Source organism: Polyergus mexicanus, unplaced genomic scaffold (genome assembly GCF_030449975.1).
Source record: "Polyergus mexicanus isolate NDT 795.1 unplaced genomic scaffold, iyPolMexi1.0 SCAF_6, whole genome shotgun sequence".
Taxonomy (NCBI): domain Eukaryota; kingdom Metazoa; phylum Arthropoda; class Insecta; order Hymenoptera; family Formicidae; genus Polyergus; species Polyergus mexicanus.
The window spans coordinates 3,057,776-3,071,328 of record NW_027223326.1 but is presented as its reverse complement, the minus strand read 5'-3'; positions in this window follow the sequence as shown (position 1 = coordinate 3,071,328).

Below are 13,553 nucleotides of genomic sequence, written 5' to 3'. Positions count from 1 at the left end.
TGTTCCGGGGCTAAAGAAAAACTTATTTTCTGTCGGTGCCTGTACTAACAAAGGATATGAAGTGACCTTTAAAGACAATCTCGTAAAGATAGTGCGCGATAATGAAGTAATGGCGACTGGTGTGAAACAAGATAACGATATCTATCGCATGTTACTTCGTGTCGTAAAAACTCGCGAAGAGGAGGCAAACGTAGCAGCATACAATCTACGAGTGTGGCACGAAAGACTCGGCCATGTAAACAAGCGTGCGATACGTGAAATGGCGGAAAAAGGACTTGTGCGTGGAGTGACAATAAACGATAGAAACGACTTTGTATGTGAAATGTGTCAGCTCGGAAAAGCACATCGACAACCGTTTAGCAAGCACGAAAAAGTATCGTCAAAACCAGGCGAAGTTTTTCATACTGATGTCTGTGGTCCGTCGAGACACCAGGAGGTGCAAGATTTTTCTTGACTTTTAAAGACGATGCGACGGGGTATCGTCACGTGTTTTTCTTGAGACACAAGTCTGATGTTTTTGAGCGATTCAAAATATTCGAAAAGTTAGTGTCCAACAAGTTTGGTCGCAATATGAAAGTCCTGCGATCGGACAATGGGAGAGAATTCTGCAATAAGCTCATGGACGAATATCTTGAGGCTCGTGGCATAAAGAAGGAGAATACTGCGCCATATACCCCGCAACAAAATGGCCGAGCAGAGAGGGATAACCGAACTATTGTCGAGAGCGCGCGTACAATGATACACGCGAAGAGCCTACCATTAACCTTGTGGGCTGAAGCGGTCAACACTGCTGTGTACGTGCTAAATCGAACTGTATCATCGGGTGGTGAATCTACGCCTTACGAGAAGTGGGTTGGAAAGAAACCAACGATGAGTCATCTGAGGATATTCGGCTCCGTGGCATACGTTCACACTCCTAAAGAATTTACAAAGAAATTCGACTTACGCGGTAAGAAGATGCTGTTAGTCGGTTACGAGAACGACTCTACCAATTATCGAGTCTATGATCCGGCAACAAAGAGAGTGAGTGTAACAAGAAATGCAACCTTCAACGAGCGAATCGGTAAGGTAGAGAACGTCGAGGAAGATGAGGCAGACTGGCTAGTGCTACAACCGGTGGAAGAAGAAGCTCCAGAACGCGACGTCGAGGAGACAGCTCAGCAGCGCGATGCTGAACCAGAAGGAAGAGGAAATGCAGTACAAGAGGTTGGCAAAAATGATCGTAAAGATCAGATTGAAAAGGAAGGAAGGCAGCGCATGATCGTCGAGACTCCGCAACGGGCCCTGAGGGATCGGGAGTCACTTCGTCCACCGACAAGGTACAAATACGAAGCCGACCTTGCCGAGTACATTACGCCAAAGTCGTACGAAGAAGCAACTCATAGCACTGACGCCGCGCAGTGGGTGCGTGCTATACAAGAGGAATTGAAAGCGCACGAGACTAACAACACTTGGTCAATCGTGCCCCGAACATCTGGAATAAAAACGATCGATTCCAAGTGGGTGTTCAAGCTCAAAGATGATTCAACGGAAGTTGGAAAACAACGATTCAAGGCAAGATTGGTCGCCCGAGGGTTCCTGCAGAAAGAAGGGGTGGACTACACAGAGACGTTTGCACCGGTCGTGCGATACGACTCACTTCGTGTACTGCTGGCAGCTGTGGCCGAGAAGGACCTCGAGCTGCTGCAGTTTGATGTCCAGACAGCTTTTCTATATGGCGAATTGAAGGAGGACATCTATATGGAAGTTCCCGAAGGACTGAAGATCAATGGTGATCCGAAGGAAGTGGTGTGCAAATTAAATAAACCCTTGTACGGCCTCAAACAAGCACCTCGGTGCTGGAACGTGAAGTTCCTTAAGTTCTTGAGCCGTTTTGATATAAAGTGCAGTGAGGCGAACCAATGCATCTTCATAGGACAAATTAACGGTGAAACGGTCTTCATAGCGTTATTTGTAGACGACGGACTCGTCGCAGCAAAATCTAAATCAACGTTAAAGTTTATATCGAGTCAATTACGGGAAGTATTTGCAATAAAAATTGGCAATTCAAACTCCTTTGTTGGAGTACAGATAGAACGTGATAGGGAGAGAAAAACTCTCACGATTCATCAAAGCTCGTATGTAGAAAGAATTTTACAAAAATTCGGAATGTGTGATGCGAAACCGATAAGCATACCAGCTGATCCGCACGTGATTCTGAATCCGGTCGAAGAGAACGACGTGATGTCAAGTATCGTGCCTTATAGAGAGGCGGTCGGGTCCTTGGTTTTCCTAGCAGCAGTGTCTCGCCCCGATATAGCATTCGCGGTAAATTTGGTGAGCAAATTTCTAAACAATCATAGTGTCGAGCATTGGCGAGCAGTTAAGCGCATTTATGCGTATCTTAAAGGAACAAAAGATTTCGGTATAGAATATAAAAGCGGCGGTAGCGAGCTGGTAGGCTTTTCGGACGCGGATTACGCGAACGACAAAGAGACGCGCAGGTCAACAACGGGTTATATATTTTTTATGTCAAACGGACCAGTGTCGTGGTCAACTCAAAGACAAAAACTAGTCGTGCTTAGCACAACCGAATCAGAATATGTGGCGGCTGCGACAGCCACTAAAGAAGCTATTTGGTTAAGAAAACTAGTCGGCGATCTCGGGTATTCTCGCGATCGCGAATTAAAACTGTATGTAGACAATCAAAGTGCGATACGCTTAGTGAAAAACCCAGTTTTTCATAAGCGTACTAAACACATAGACATACGCTACCACTACATACGCGAAAAGTTCGAAAGCCACGAGATAGTGGTAACGTATGTCCCATCGGAGTTACAGCGTGCCGACATCCTAACAAAAGCACTGCCAAAAGAGAGATTCAGAAAGCTATGCAATTTAATTAACGTAACTTCAGTATACGAACAACGCTCAAACGGCGGTAGTATTGAGGCAGATAGTTTATCGCGTCTATAGTAAGGATAAGAGCAGCGATGGAAGGGGTGCGCCACCGTCCGGGTAGCATAAGCGACAAGCTAGCGGTCGAGCACTTGATCGTTCGGGTGTCTTCGGGGGAACTCGTTTTTTTTTTAGCAAAAGCGCCGGGAAGCCTGCGTGCTCTTCTTACTTAACCGTCGACTCAAGAGAGTGATAGTCGCGTTAATTCTCAAAGTGCTTTTTGTGCAATAAAGAAAGTTTGCCAAAAATACGTGTCGTTAATTCCAGCTCTCCGATCCCTTTCTCTCAGCAAAAATCTTTAACATAATTTTTAATAATATTCATATAATATTCTAGGAATATTGTGTGCTTATAGGGAAGTATTATTATATAAAACAAGTCAAAGGACAGGAATTGAATTTAATGTAGCTAATGTTTTCTGACTTCTGCGTGCCTATTCACTAAGAAATCCTTTATACTGATAAAAGCTTTTTAAATGAGAATAGCCACGATCTACCGTCAAGATTATTATACAATTAAATAATATTCAATAAGTATTAAAAAATAAAGTAAGCTAAAAAAACTCATATTTTATCAAATTTATTATGTATTCTACACTGCCTTACCCTGTTTAAACGTTAATCTAGAATATTTATTAATTTTCTCCCATTTTTTTATTTCGTGTGCAATATGCATGATTTACCAGACTTATTCTTATTCAAATAATTGTATTAAACTTTGTGACATACATAAAATTTTATGTATAAAAAAACCTTACAATAATATATATTATTCACATTTCGTCAAACTTATTGCATTGTATACTTTTCTTATTTCGTAAGCGCATAATCTAGTATCAATATATTAAAGCATTTATCAAAACTTGTTTTTATACACTAAGACTATGGAATACAAATAAATGTTGCAATATATAATGCCAAATTTATAATGATTTATATTAAAATATATTAAATTTATATTAAATTTATATTATGAGAGTACGTAAGACAACTGTATATACATGAGTTGCCTATTGTATTGTCAAGTATTTTGTACATAAAATTCTATGTAATTCAGCAAGTTTAGTACGATTATTTCATGAAGAGTAAGTCTATATATGTATGCAAGGAATATTTATTATCATCATAAATTATGCATGTTGTACACGAAATATTTATGATATATATTTGCTGAAAACACGTGTCGTCTGGCATCGGCATTTATAATGACAAAATGTTAAGGAATTATGTTTGAGGAGACTTCTTTAATGATGATTTAAATCAGACCTGAAAGAAGGCCCCCAAAAACACATTTTTTCTTGCAGCCCGACCATATCATGCCTCTCCATAACCTCTAAAAAGGCGCGGTATATTTTGCGGTATACTTAAATTATTTATGTGAAATGTTACGAACATGATTTAAACATGAAATTATAAATAAAATTCTTTTACCTACAAAGAACTCATCGATCCAGTACAAAGAAATAAAAATCCGCGCGAGATGATACAACAGAGTAGCAAATTAAGAGCCATGAGAATACACCATCAGACACCAGAACACACGAGAATCACAGGCGGAAAGCGGGAACATAAGCGCCAATATAAGAGAAACCGCCATTTCAGATACATTCAAAAATGTAATGATAGACTTAGGCTGATATTTCATGTATTGTACAAGTTTTGTCGGGTCCTGATTGACTACAAAATAGAAGGTTTTTAGAAACTCAAGAATTTTTTTCTATCCTGCAACCAATTATAAATAAAACATACTTAAAAAATTTGTCGTATACGAAATGAAATGTCAACCAAATTTTTGTCTCATTTTTAAAGAAAATTACACTTAATTTAGAGTATATTTTTCACAAAACTATAGATATTTTTAACCGAATTGATATATAGTTTTGAGTTTAAAATAAAAATAGAATAACGGGGCACAAATGATCGTCGCGTAATAAGCGTCGAGAAATAGATTTATTGTGCAAAATATTCGATTAAATTTGTGTGTCGTTCTACATATATCGCAAATGGATTTATGAACGTAAAACGGATGTAATTTGGATCCATTGAATATCCTGTGGCGGATGTCCACCGTACATCCTATTTGGGACGTCCAGTGGACGTCCATAATTTGTCCAAAGAAGTCGGATATAAAACGGTTATGTATTGGACATCCATTAGATGCCTTTTGATGGATGTCTAACGGATATCCATAAACGGACGTCGATAGGATGTTCGCAACATGTTCACGGACGTTCCGACATAAAACGGACATGATTTGGATATCCGATGGATGTCTTGTGCTGTGTTGGGTAGAGCGAGGGCGGGGAGAGTGGGGAGGGGGGAATCGTTTGGAGTATTTCGTATGACGATGCCGTGACATATACGTGAATTTTGAAGTCCTAAAGAATACAATACAATTATTAATTGTTTACGGACAGCATGAAAAACACAGGTATGCAATAAAAAATCTGTATATGAATAATAAGGATATTCTAATAGTTTTCTACATTGCCTACTGCATATACGAGAGATATCCTAACCTCTCGTATGTTACTGTCTTAATATCTTATTATCATGTTTTAGTATTGTGAGGGAACTTTTCGGGAAGCGTCCTGTTCAGAATGACGCGTGGATATCCCTGTGGATGATCAGGATAACCAAAAGAACGAGAGTGTAGTTAAGATAAACTGTTTATTAAGATCGTACTTCTCCGTCTTAAAGTTACGGTGGTTTGACACGAAAGCCGGGATTACGATGAACTTACGTAACGGGACGCGACGGGACGTAATGTAACGTGACATAATGTAACGTAAACGATTGAATACGTCTTTCAAATGATCGCCATAACGTATCGTGAAAAGCGATTTAAATTGAAAAATGAATTCTATCGTGAGGCAGTATTATCAATTCTTTAATTTAATTTTGGCGGGATATTTGTATCTGAAACTGCATAAGAAAAAACGAATACAAACCATTGGTGTGAGGGAGATTTTTCGGAGAAGAATCCAGTTTGGTGATGGATTTAACCTATTAAAGGAACTCCATTTTCATAATCCGGACTTTTTTTATTTATACAAGAATGAATGTCTTATTACATTACATTACGTAATTAACGCTTTACCTGCATGCCTAAGAATACATCGCGTATTTTCTTTAAGATATCATTTAGCAATTTTTTATCCGTTGCTAAGATAAGACCATCGTCTACGTATAGTGTCATGATTCTACCGGTTTTGTTTTCGTGAAAATATACATATGGATCTGGATTGACAGAATTCAATTTGTTTTAAAAAGGTGTCAAATCGCTCATTCCAGCATCTCGCTGATTGTTTGAGTTCGTACAATGATTTTCGCAACTTACATACTACATCTTTATCGCGTACTTTAAGACCGTCTGGCAACTGCATGTATATTTCTTCTCGTAATTCCCCGTTAATGAAAGCTGTTTTCACATCGAATTGACCAATTTCTAAATTTTCTTGTGCGGCTATCGCTAATAAAATTTTGCACCGAATCATAACAGACTACAGGTGAGAATACCTCATTATAGTTGAAACCTTCTTTTTGGGAATATCCTTTAGCGCAAAGGCGTGCCTTGTATCTCATTTTATTGATACTCGGGTCTTCTTTAATCTTGAATACCCATTTGCATCCGATAGCCTTTTTATTTACGGGCAAAGGAGTCAATTCCTATGTTTTAATTTTTTCGTGAGCTTTAAGCTCTTCGTTAATAGCAAATTTCCATCTAATTGAATCTTTACTTTGCATTGCTTCAGTGTATGTTTTGGGTTCAATGTAAGATACCAGGCACGCTGAATAACGACACAGAGTTTCACGATCTCTCAGTCCGTATTTTATGGGTGTCCCTTCACCGTGAGATGATTGTACCGATCTTACCGCTTCGTTCTCGTTCGTGTCCTCATCCTCAGAGACTGTGTTTTCGTTATTCATAACAGTTTTATTTTCAATAGTAATCGTAGGACCCGTATTTAATTCCAACTTAACGTTACTATCAGTCTCGTTAAAAATTACATCGCGTGAAGTTCTAACTTTATCGCTAGTGGGATCGTATAATTTTGTCTCAGATCTGTAATTTTTCGAATCACCTTTGTTGTGCCTCTAGCCGCTAAGGAAGAGGTCTTTTGGGATTTGTACGCCCAAAGGATTAGGATCCACGCTCGAAATAAGACACTCCCGGACGTTAGGTATAATTTAGTATATTTTGCAAGATTTAATACACTTTCACTTATTCGCGATTATAATAGTCGGGCGCGATACGTACGGTACTTCGATAATATTGAGCGAGCGAGTAGTCTGCGAGTCGTCTCTCGCGAGGTGCATCTCGCGCTTATTATATCTCTTAATTAATTAGGTCGTTGATTGGAGAGGAGTGTGGTGTCCCTGACCGGAGCATGTCTCGTGCTCCGCTTGTCAGTCTGTCTCGTCAGCTGCTTACTCAGCTTCCAAGAACTTGACCGTGACTTCCTTCTCTTTAGTCACGTATCTTACTTTTATTTTATTAATATTCTTTTATTACTTTACTCTTTCCTAATTTTCCTTGATCTCTTTTCTAATTTTAATGCTTTGCTTTACTCAGCTCTCTCTTACACTTTTCTGTGTCACTTTATTGTTTTATCCTTTAATATATTAAGTAATTGGTCGGGTTACGACACCTTGATATCCTACGAGAATGCATTTCTTTGATTTTGTATCAAATTTCTTACGAAATTCCTTGACAATATATGTGTACGCTATACTTCCAAAAATTCTAATATGCGCTAAATCCGGTTTTTGTCTCGCCCATAATTCAAACGGAGTTTTTTTATTTGATATTGACGAGGCACATCTATTTAGAAAGTAAACCGCGGTATGTACTGCTTCCGCCCACAATCTATGAGATAAATTTTTTGCAAGTATCATGGTGCGGGCGCATTCCACTATCGTACGCATCTCGCGTTCCACTCGACCGTTCTGTTGATGTACGTATGGTGCCGATGTCTCGAGTTTTATTCCGCGTGAAGCCAAATATTCTTTTAACTGTTTATTGCAAAATTCGGTACCGTTATTACATCGTAGAGCCTACGATATTCGCGCATATACGATATTCAAACTTAGTGTGAAATGCATTTTCGAATTCTTTGAAACGTTCAAATGTGTCGCTTTTATGCCGCAAGAAAAATATCGTGCGATAACATGAATAATCGTCTTTGAGAAGTAAAAAATATTTTGAACCTTCCACCGAATCTGTAGGCATTGGACCACATAAATCTGCGTGTATCAGTTCGCCTACCTTGGATCTCTTAGTTTGTGTCTTTTTATTAAATGGTAATTTGTATTGCTTTCCTAATATGCAACACTCACAAACAAACGTATTGTTACTTTCTAATTTTATCCCGGTTACTAAATTTTTGTTAATCATATCGCGCAATGCTCTGCAATTAATATGTGCGAGTCGTTGATGCCATAAACTTAAATCATTCTTTATACGATAGTAACATTCGCTTCGTATTTCGTGACAACATTGAACATCATTCTATACAAATTATTTTTCTCGCGCTTTCCATAAGCTATTAAATTGTTTCCTGAATAAATAAGAGCATTTTCTGAAGCTAAACGCAAGTTGAAGTCTTTTTGAATAATTACGCCGATTGAAAATAAATTTCTCTTTAAATTCGGTACATAAAGAACGTCGTCGATACGACCGTCGATCCACTTTCCGTTTACATATTTTTGAATATATATTGTGCCGCGTCCTTTTACGTCACACATAGAATTGTCGCCTAAACAGACCGTTTCGTTCGTCTCGTTTAATTCGCTAAACCAATGTTTTTGAAAAGACATGTGTTTACTGGCTCCGCTATCGAGCAGCCAAGTGTTTTGTGTATCGGAATTCATAACATTGTCCTCGATATTCGAATTTGTAATAACAAACGCGCCGTACTTATCTGGACTAACTTCTCGTTCACTCGACCTTTGATTAAGGTAACTAGTATTATCGCGCTCGGTTTTTCTCGAATTTTTTCTTTTGCGACATTCTCTCGCGTAATGTCCCCTTTTATGACAATAATAACACTCGATATCTTTTTTAATTTTAACATTATTTAGATTTGAACTATCGGATTTTTTATCATTGCGTTCTTTCATCGATATTTGTTACTGCAAGCGCCTCTGCTGTTTCGTCCATGACCGTCAGGTGTTGTTCTTCCTTTATTAGGCGTTCAATTAGATTTGCACGGGTCTGGTTCTCCGCTGCGATGCTGTCCCAGGCAGTGATGAGGGGGTTGAATTTTCCGGGAAGTGTCATCAGAATCTTCGTGTTGATGGCCACATCGGACAGAATCTCTCCTACCTCGTTTAGTTGTCTTGCAAGATTCTCGATTTTAGCGACGTGTTGCATCACTGTATCATTGATGCCCATTTTGCACTCGTAAAATCGTGACAAGAGTATAGACTTATTTGCTGCACTTCGTTGCTCATAAATGCTGCTTAATTTTCGCCACATTTCGTTCGCTGTTTGGCAAGTGATGAGATATTCCAGTTGGGAAAATTCCATTGAAGAAGCAAGAATACATTTCGCCTTCGCGTTCTTGGAAGCCCATGCTGCGTACGCTTGACTTGCCTCCGCGGGTCTTGCTAGGGTTCCTTCAACCACTTTCTTAAGGCCACTAGCTTCAAAGACTGCCAACATCTGGAATTTTCAGAGTTGGAAATTTGTTCCGTTAAACTTTGTGATGTTCTTTAAATCAAATGAGTCACCCATGGTGGAGGAAAATGCCTCTCTTTATCACCACTACAAATATATATCTCTCTTTATCAATTCACTCGTGATTGGCTTGATGAAGCAACAACCGAACAACAACCTCTCAATGCACACGTATCCATCCCTGGGCCCATAACCTGTTGGAGAGTGTGCAGGGAGCAAGAGAGGATAAAAAAAAATTGAAGATGAGAGAATATTTATTGTGCTCTTAATCGAACATGTGTCACCGTTCGTGACCGGAGCAAGACTAACTAATATTCGCGTATAACTAGAAACATTCGACTCACTGCCGAAGAGAAAAAAACAACAACACACGAGTCGGCGCTAATGTTTGCTCGTGATCTTTGAATGTATATTTTCGAAGTCGCACGATTATTTAAACTCGAGAATAAATTTAATTTTAAATCGAATTTGCAACATAAACGTTCTAAAAGTTAGATCTTATGAGACGCGCACATGACATCAATATGTCCCATTCACGGGACATCATCTTCTAATGTTTGTTTGATGGTAAAATTAAAATTAATTACAGTAATAATATATAAAAACATACATTAATGTAACATATATTATAGGTAACTTTACATAAAGAACCCCGCACTAATCATATGGAAAATCTGTCCCGGTCAAATCAATTGGTTTTTACATATGTTGTAGCTTATGACCTACTGAACAAAAGATGTAATGGGCACAAAGCTCAATAATGGACAGTTATCGAGTTATAACCAGTCAAACATGAAAAATTCGGGCTGCCGAATAGTCAAATCTCGGAAGGTATTGATTTTTTTGAAAAATGTTTGAAACAAACATAGTAGGGTTTTACAAAATCTGTTAGTTGGTGACATTATTTGTGAATTTTGAATGACCTCGAAAAGCTCCGTGAACAAAAATCTTTATGTGTCACAGCAGAGATAAGGATCCCACGGTTCGTCACTCCCGTAGTATTTTTTGACTCCAAACCTTCTCTGCTGTGTGTGTATGTGTAGGGTAATAAAATAAATGATCTTATTGTATTGTTTTTTAATTGCATCATTATCGCCATTGATTCGTACCATTTGTCGAGCTTGAAAAGCACGATCGCAAACATAACAATGGATTCCATGTCTGTAAGCCATGATAATACTTTATTATCGAATTGCGTAGCAATATCAGATTGATTAGATATTAAAAACTTTTCTGGTGAAATAATTCATGAGACCAAAATGAACAGAATACACTGATATCAATAATATCAATATCGGACGTAGTAATGCCAGAAAGTAATAGCATTCGGCAGCAATAACGCTAGAATAGATACGCTTAGTGATGACAATGCCTGCGCTAGCAATATCAACCAATATGATTTCTCACAGATTGCAGATAGAGTATCAAGAGACACGGTAGTGTCTCGCGCCAAGTCATGCGCAGCAACAGCGAGGCACCCCGGGTATCTATACGCGAGTCGTACAGTATACCGCCCGCAGTGTAGCAGTGCGGATGAGTCGCCTGACGGCTCTAACTGTACGAATCGAGCGCTCTACACATAACTCTACGCTCATAACCAGAGATGGTAAATCGTGTATATTAGTTCTCAAGAAGTTTTAGTAGAAAAAAGGTTCATCAAAAATATTTTGAAAACGTCTCGAATTTAGCTACACGAATATAATAAAAAATAGGCATTTTTGTGGAAGATTTTTGTTCACGGAGCTTTTCAAGGTCATTCAAAATTCACAAATAATGTCACCAACTAACAGATTTTGTAAAACCCTACTATGTTTGTTTCAAACATTTTTCAAAAAAATCAATAGCTTCCGAGATTTGACTATTCGGCAGTCCGAATTTTTCATGTTTGACTGGTTATAACTCGATAACTGTCCATTATTGAGTTTTGTGCCCATTACATCTTTTGTTCAGTAGGTCATAAGCTACAACATATGTAAAAACCAATTGATTTGACCGGGACAGATTTTCCATATGATTAGTGCGGGGTTCTTTGATATATAAAATGAAAAATTTTATTTGTATGGAAGTTAATTCTTATTTTATATTTTCAATAATTTAAATAAGATAATAACGAACGATTTTTGCTTATTCAGACATAAATTATCCGAATAAGTGAAAATCTAACATTATTTATCTGTCCAATTTTCTAAAAATCAGTTCAATATCTGAATTCTCCGGTACGGGAATCGTATCAGAAGTTAAACTGATAGAAATAATTACAATGTTATTAACATGTGGATAAGCATTATGCAGACTTTATATATGTTCATAACAAGAACTTGAATACGGATATAGAAAATGTATAATGCGCCGTATAGCGGTAAGTAAATGAACACGTAAATCTCTAATAAATATCTTTGGTAGCTTTTTGGTGGACATGGATATACGGATAACATGTGAATATATAATGAATATCTTTAGTAGCTACTTGATGGACATGGATAACACATGTATATCTAGTAGATATCTTTGATAGCTACTTGGTAGATATGGATATATGGATTACACGTGTATATCTAGCGGATATCTTTGGTAGCTACTTGGTAGACATGAATCTATGGATTATACGTGTATATCTTGTGGATATCTTTGATAGCTTCTTGGTGGACATGGATATATGGATAATGTATAGACATGCATATAAATATTTTATTCATCTATTAGATGTCTACTAGTTATCCATAGTAGATGGACATCAGGTGAATATGTAGATATTCATTAGATATTTATTTGATATTTTCTTCTGTGTGGGCTCTTTTATTTACAGTGGGATCTTTATGCTACAAATAGTGTATTTGTATACACAACATATACCAGTGCTGGGATAACTACCATATTATGCAAATACTGTGAGAATTGTAATGATGACAATTATACTGGTAAGATTGCTGTACAAACGATATTACGCTGTCTATTATATCATATTTATTTTTATTTTAAGCAGATGGAAGAGATAGATGGATAGCAGATGGAAGTAGATAGATACTAATTCGCAAACCAGTGAATTACATCGATTGTCGGGAATCCATTTACAAAGCACGAGAATCTTTTAAGCGAGAGTATATATTATAGTCTTAATAGAATCTTGTGATCTGTAACGGGATGATCAACACTCATTCATTAACTTGTGGTGTTAGAAGATTAAGTAACGTACATTGCTATTCAGTTAATTAATACATCAAGGAAAACAGTGCTTTAGCATGTTTTCGAAAAATTATACTGGTAAGATTGTTGTACAAACGAGATCTTAATGTTATGCTATTAATATCATATCATGTTTTATTTTGATTTTAAGTAGGCGAAAGTAATAGATAGGTACTAATTTGCAAACTATAGATCTCTAGCTCTCTAGAACTCTAGCTTGCATCAAATGTCAGGAAAGAATCCATTTACAAAGCACAAGAATCTTTTAAGCGAGAGTTAAATATTATAGTCTCCGTTAATAGAATTTTGTGATCTGTAATGGAATAATCTGTAAGGTATTGCCATCTCGATGCCAGAGGCTGTTCACCGTTAGTATCCAATAGTACGTGGGTGGGGTTGTGCGCATCATGTCAGTAACAGTCCTAAGTGCAGCAAATTGCAATCTGGAAGTTTTAAGGCTAATCTACAATGTGCTTTTTGCGTCTTGTTTTGTGTCCTCTGCCTTCTGTTTTTTTGCTACTTGTATTTTTGTCACATGAAGCCGAGAAACCACGAGAAACATCGTCATCTACAATTTGTCCCTTCTGAATTTTCGAAGAGAAATGTTATTTCACATAGACCAATCACAGACCGATATTCATAGTCCGTTCTTATATTACGACCATCTTAAATAAAAGTCTCAGATGCTAATACAGCATTCTTATTGGTTAATGATGTTTAAGGCAATACTTAAGATATCTTAATATATGAGC